The sequence below is a fragment of the Phaethon lepturus genome, unplaced genomic scaffold, assembly GCF_000687285.1.
Source record: "Phaethon lepturus isolate BGI_N335 unplaced genomic scaffold, ASM68728v1 scaffold22053, whole genome shotgun sequence".
NCBI classification, from domain to species: Eukaryota; Metazoa; Chordata; class Aves; order Phaethontiformes; family Phaethontidae; genus Phaethon; species Phaethon lepturus.
This window is the reverse complement of record NW_010528774.1, coordinates 23,979-30,218: the sequence shown is the minus strand read 5'-3', so window position 1 is coordinate 30,218 and position 6,240 is coordinate 23,979.

Here is a 6,240-nt window from a genome sequence, read left to right as displayed (position 1 = left end):
GGCCCAGAATTCCTGGCTGCTTGCTCACCCTGCGGCGGTGAGCCGCTCTTGGAGCATCCCGGGGAAGGAGGGCTGGGGCTGGGGGGCAGATGAGTAATGCTGGACTTGGGAGGTCTGGGGGAGGCCCTGTTATGAGAGGTTTGTTCCGTGCGTGGCTTGCATTCGGGAAGCTGTTAATTGAGAAATGAGTCAAAGTTTGGAGGCTTGGAGCCCTGTCCTTGATGCGGGGGACTTGTGAGTGTCCTGGGGCTGCGACATCGACCCAGTGTGGTGGGGGTGGCTCTCATAGCCTGGAGGAGGGATGGGAACCTGCAAACATGTTCCCCATAAACTCCGTTTTTTTAGCGTTTGTTACTCTGGCTCTGCTGTCAGCCCACCTCGGAGGGCATCTTACCCCTGGTTACAGTCTGATTTGAAGGGGAAAAGGGGCTCAAAACCCCTTGGGGACAGCACCAGCTCTTTCTCAGCTGGCAACTGGGGCAAGAGAGCCTGTGCTGGGCAAAAGAGGCCGGAGGCCTGTGTCTGCAGGAGGAAAGAGGGTGTCTGTGGAAGGCCTGCTTGAAGAGGAGATGCGTGTTTGGTGGATTTGGGGGAAGGAGACCGCTTGGCCTTAGGTGCTGCACAAACCCACAGAGCCCTGGCTCGGAATTGGTTGAACTCCACAGTGCAACTGTAATACAAACAGTAAATAAAATATGTGGTTAATCTTTCTTTCGTGGGCGTATAAAGCGCTTACCTCCCCTTCCCCCCGTGAGATGTTTTCTCCTTTGTTTCCTGTTTTTGTAGCACTTAAAGAGGGGGGGGAAGCCAACAACCTACCATCTTTTTTTTTTTTTCCTTGTCATTTTGTCTGTATCAAGCGAAACATTTTTTCTTCCATCTGCCTTTGCTTCCCTAGCCACGAGACTCCCACCTGCATTGGGGAACCTGCTTCCAGGGCTGAAAAAAAAAGTTGCTCCAGTGTGAGGTTGATGCCTTGTTTTTTGTTAGGGATTTTTTTGTTTGGTTTTGTTTTTATCCAAAAAGGGGAAAAATACATTGCTGGACTTGGAGCACAGGTCACAAGGCAGCAGCCAAAGAAAGGGACGTGCAGGATATTACTGTGTTTTCCCCATCTTTGTGTAGGACACAGTTGATTGAGGCCAGGTACATCAGAACTTGCTTGGAGATGTCCCAGCTGCCTGTCCTCAGCTGGAGGTGCCACCAGTGGGAAGGGACTTGGGTATTGGCTCTGTTCCTGCTTCCGTTTTGTTTCAGGGGATGGAGGTAGATTTCTCTCTGACCTAACTTGCGGCACATTTTTTGGATATTGGGAGAAAAATCCCTCCACATTCTGAAGATCTGTGGTGATTTTGAACACTAAAAGGGGGAACACATGTTGTGCTCAGACCTGTGGGTAAGCACTGGGGACCCTTCTGCGGGCATGTAGGAGCAGCACCCATTTGGCAAATCCAGGGGGACAGACAGGGACTGGGCTGCTGGGCCCATCTGCTCCTTGGTGGGTTTGGGCTTGCCTTCTTGGCAGCCCCCCAGATAAGCCCAGCTCAGGTGCTTTCTAAAATATGGGAGAGAGGAGAGGTGAGCACTTGGTAGGAGCACAGGAAGAGATGAATCCTGAGTCTGTAACAGAAACTGGTCCTTTGCCAGTGTTGGCCACCAGCCCCAGTGCAGAGATGGCCCGTGCGCTTTTCCTACCTGTCCCAGCTGATTGCTTCTGCGGTTCAAAAGCTCTAGGTCTCTAGAGGGGAAATACCATCAGCTTTTCTTTGATAGATGGCTCTGACACCAGAGACACCTTCCTGTTTGAAATGAGTCCCATGTCACATCCCCATGCTGCCATCTGTGCTGGGGACGCTTTTGGGGACCTCGAGTACCCTGGTGCTGGGGTCGGCTCTGCTGCCAGGCTCCTGGCGTGAGCTGCTGTAGGTGGTTTTACTCTAAAACAGGTTTGGTAACTTGTGATGGGCTGGATTTTTACAGGCTTACTTATTTTCCAGATGACTTGTTTATGAGGAGCACGGCACGCAGCTCACTGGAGGCATTGTGAGCGCAAGTGCCCAAGTGCTTGAGCGTTAATTTAGCTCTTGTGACTGTAGATGATGTGGGTGGTGCCTGGCAGGCATTCCCCACGGCACTCTTTGAACATACCTAGTCCACAGATGACTTTGGCAGTAGGTCCTATGAAGCTGGAGAAGTGCAGGTTCTCCTTGCATCCTCCATCTGAGCTTCCACTAGCACCCCAGAGCAGAACCGCCAGCCCATTCCTCCTCCCCAGTCAGCCTAGCCCACATCTCTCCCTCCCCTGGCTTTGCCCATTCCCTGGTCCCTGCTCAGGGGCCCTGGGAGTCCAGCGCCAGGCTCCCAAATGTGAGTGATCATTGCACCCTGGATGCTGTCAGTTGGTCAAGCTGCTGTGATAAGTAATGACTTCTTGGGCCTTGGGCAGTTGCAGAAATCCCAGCACCCACCTAGCCTCGCGTTCTAGCTCCACGCCATTCACCACCATCGATCTGTCAGGCTTTGCTGTACAATGTTGTCAGGGGCAGCAGGGGATTTCAGTTCAACTGACAGCAGTCTATGCTGCCCTAGAAAGCCACCCTGCTGCAAACCCATCTGGGTTTGCTGGCCAAGTGACAGTGGGTATCTTAGCGGTCCCAGATCTTTGGCTGAACTGGGACAGTCTCCTGCCTCCCTGGGGTTTGGATTAAGGGCTTTTCCTCACTGCTTTTCTGCTAAGCTTGAGCATTTTCCCTGCCCTTAGCCCATTAGGTTGCCTGTGGTTCCTTGCTCTAGACCTGCAGCCGCAAGTCTTCTGTGTAGAGTCATCTGAGAAGTGACAGTAGAGATGGAGGATGCGAGGAGGCAGCCTGGTGGGTTTGGGTTGGAGGGAGGAGGCTTGTGTGGAGAGGACAGCTTTGGTGAAGAAGAGTAGGACAGGCTGCAGTGGAGAATGTTCTCTTCCCATGGGGGATGATGCTGTGTGGACAGGGGTTGGTGAAGAGGGAGGTGGAAGGAGGGGATTCATCTGAGGACCTTGAGCTGCTTTGCAAGGAACAGCGCCGAATTGTACCCCAAGCTTGCCCCTGCGGTGTGTAGGGGTTGTACTTTGTAGATGGGAACATCTAGGCACAGCGTTGCCCACCCATGCCAGAGAGCCCTGGCCAGAGAGCATTCTGCCTTGAAGCCCTCCCTGGGTGGTGGCTTTGAATGAGCCCCTGAGACAGGGGTGTCCTGGTCTGGACTCTGAACCAGGAGGTATAAAGCCCAGCTTTGGCTGGTGATGAGGGCATAATAAACTTAGCCCAGACCCTTGTTTAGTCTAAATCCAACCCTTGATATTTATGTAAGCATCATGTGGCTGCTGGCATGGAGGTGTGCAGCATGCGGCCCTCCTTGAGCCCATAAGCATGATGGAGAGGGAGAAGTAGGGAAGACTTGGGCTGAAGCATGACACCCCCAAGCTTCTTCCACCCCTAAGCCTCGTGCCTTGCATGTGGGAGCCTGGGTGAGCCCTTGGAGGAACGTGCATGTCCCAGGACTGTCCTTCCCTTCTCCTCCCCTCACTCCAGCAAAGCACTGTCCTCGAGCTCTCTTGCGTACTTGCCCAAGCCTGGTCCTGCTGGAGGGGGGTCCACAGCCTCCCTGCTGCTCTGGTCTTTGCCTCTGGAGCTGAGGAGTTGCCTCTGCGCCCGTCTGAGCAGGGGGAGCAGAAGGGGGGGGCTGGCGAAGGGGGTGGGAGGAGAAGGCAGATTTCCATGTTTCACAAAGGGCACAAGCGATCAGATTCATGCAACTGCCCAAGAATAAAGAGGCTCTTACAGTGCTGGCTGCCCTGACCTCTCTCCTCTCTGCTCCAGAGGACAGCGTGTGACCACACAGGGATTTCTTAGCTGTGCTTCGGAGAGAGGCAGCAGGTTTTCTATCCCCAGATCTGTCTGCAGCTTGCCTTGCAGCACATCGGCCTATTTTTTGCTCATTACCTATCTGTTTACTGGAAATCTTGGTACACAGTGGTAATTTTTTCTTTTTTTCTCTTTAATGTCATGTAATTGTTTTGGGTGTGTTTTTTTCAATCTGACACTGAAATGGGGCTGAGAGCCGCAGTGCTTCCAGAGCAGGGACAAAAGTAACCAGGAAACACAGGGCAAGAGAGGAGGGATCGACACCGAAACAATGAAATAGCCAAGCAAGAAAAGACTGAATGCTCAATAGCACAAGCCTTTGCAGAAATGCCTGGCTAGTGCAGCATTTTATAATCAGCTTCTGTGCTGGGCTGGCCTGCAACAGTAGTGTGATGGGGGAGGAATGCTTTGAATTAGCTGGATGCCAGAATTAATTCTGTCAGAATTCAAATGTACATGTATGTACGGATTTATAAATAAACACTTGGAACTGGATTCTGCTTTGCCATGTAGGCTTGGGGGCAGAATCTGGTCTGGCCTGGCGCTTTTTCTTCAAAAAAAAAAAAAAAATACTATGGATCTGGGCTAGTTTCTGGTGACTTTGTCAACTTCCCGTGTTTATCATCAGCCCGTAGGCTCAGGAGGTTCTGGTTTGGTTGGAGTAAGGGCAATGACTTGGAGTCAGAGCTGCTGAGCTTGCTTGCAGTGGTAGCCAATTTTCTGTGTTGAACCTCCGTTTGCTGGTAGAAAAGACAGGGCTGGTGCTGGGGGACCACCCGGAAGATCTGGAGTGTGCAGGACCAGGGAGGGATGTCCTCCCCTTCCTTTTACTGCATGGAAGAAGGACAGATAGAGGCAGCCATCCTTTCTTTACCCAGGAGGACTACAGCCAGCGCGCTTGGGAATGGGAGGAAGAGATGCCTGGTCCCAAATAAGGAGGGAGGGATGGTTATTTACAGGAGTGAGACTCTGGATGCACGCAAGAGTTTTTACATATGTCCCCCAGATGAACTCGCTGAAGAGGTTCCCAGTCCCGAATCCTTTCTGATAAGGACAGCTTTGGTCCGTTCTCGCTAGGGGATCGTGGTTGGCCCTCTTCTTGTGTAATGATTCGCTTGTGGTAGTAACATGAGCAAAGTTCCTGGCTCAAAGCAGCACCCTGCCACTCTGCAGCAGTGCCTTCTACGTAACACTTGAAGTTATCTGTTTGCTGGGACCATGTACCAGAATTGGGGGGGGAAGAACCGATTTAATTTCTCTTTCTTCTTTTCCCCCAACCTGTCCTTTCTCAATTCCTTGGTCTGTGGATGCTCTGGGGGGGAGCTGTCTCTGGAGCGGGCTGGGAAGAGCCAAGCTGTGGATGGCTCCAGATGAGGCAGTTGGCAGGGAGTGACGTTCCGGATGGCTGTGTCTCTCTGAAATATGAGTAAACGTTGTCAGACCAGCCGACTGTATGATCCAGGGCTTGGGGAGGGCTGATCTGCCCTTTCCTCCCTCCACCCATCTCTCCCTGTGTGAGATCCCCTGTTTGCTTGGCATCACCTGGTTCTCTCCCTGCCTGGATGACCTGGAAGCTTCATCCTAGAGCTGGAGCTTTGGAGAAAGGGAAGGAAAATCCCCCATATCCTAATGGAGGCGGTATTTTCCCTCGCCATACAACGGCTTAATCCAAACCCTCATTTGAGCCAGTTATTGTGTGGCTTTAAAACCCCATCCCCTGGAAACTAGTCTCCCACCCCCTTCCCTCCCAGTCGATCCTGGTCGGTGGAGCCAAGCTCTGGGGTTCGCTGCTCGGCCACACGCAGACACAGATCGATCGTGCTGGGGGGCGGGTTGATATTTTTGTGGCAATGGTTTTTATTGCTGGTTGCGGTGGTTGTTGGAAAGTCGGCGGGGGGGGTTGGCGTGCGCTGTAATGGGTTTGTGCATGTGGCAAGGGGAGAGAGGGTGACGCGATCGCGTCCTTCTGCTCATTATCCTCTTGCTAGCGGGGGGACTGTATCCCTCTCCCCATCCAAATCTGTGCGGAGCTGCCAGCTCTGCGGTGGGAGCTGTTTTTTCCCTGCAGGTGAACTCCTCTGCGCTCAGACAAAGGGTTGGGGGTGCCAGTGCCTCCCTTTGTTCTCCTCCTGTCCTGGTGCACCCGCCTCCGACAGCAAAAAGCCCCTTGAAGCATGCCTCGAGGGAATAAATGCGCTGCGAGGTCTCTGTCCCCCTCGTAGACCCTTTGGGAATGGGGGGTGTCTGTGCTCCCCCTTCCCTCGGGTATTGTGCTAGCCCCTTAGTAATGGGGGTGGCTGGATCTGGGAAGGAATTACGGCAGCGCTCCCGCCCACCC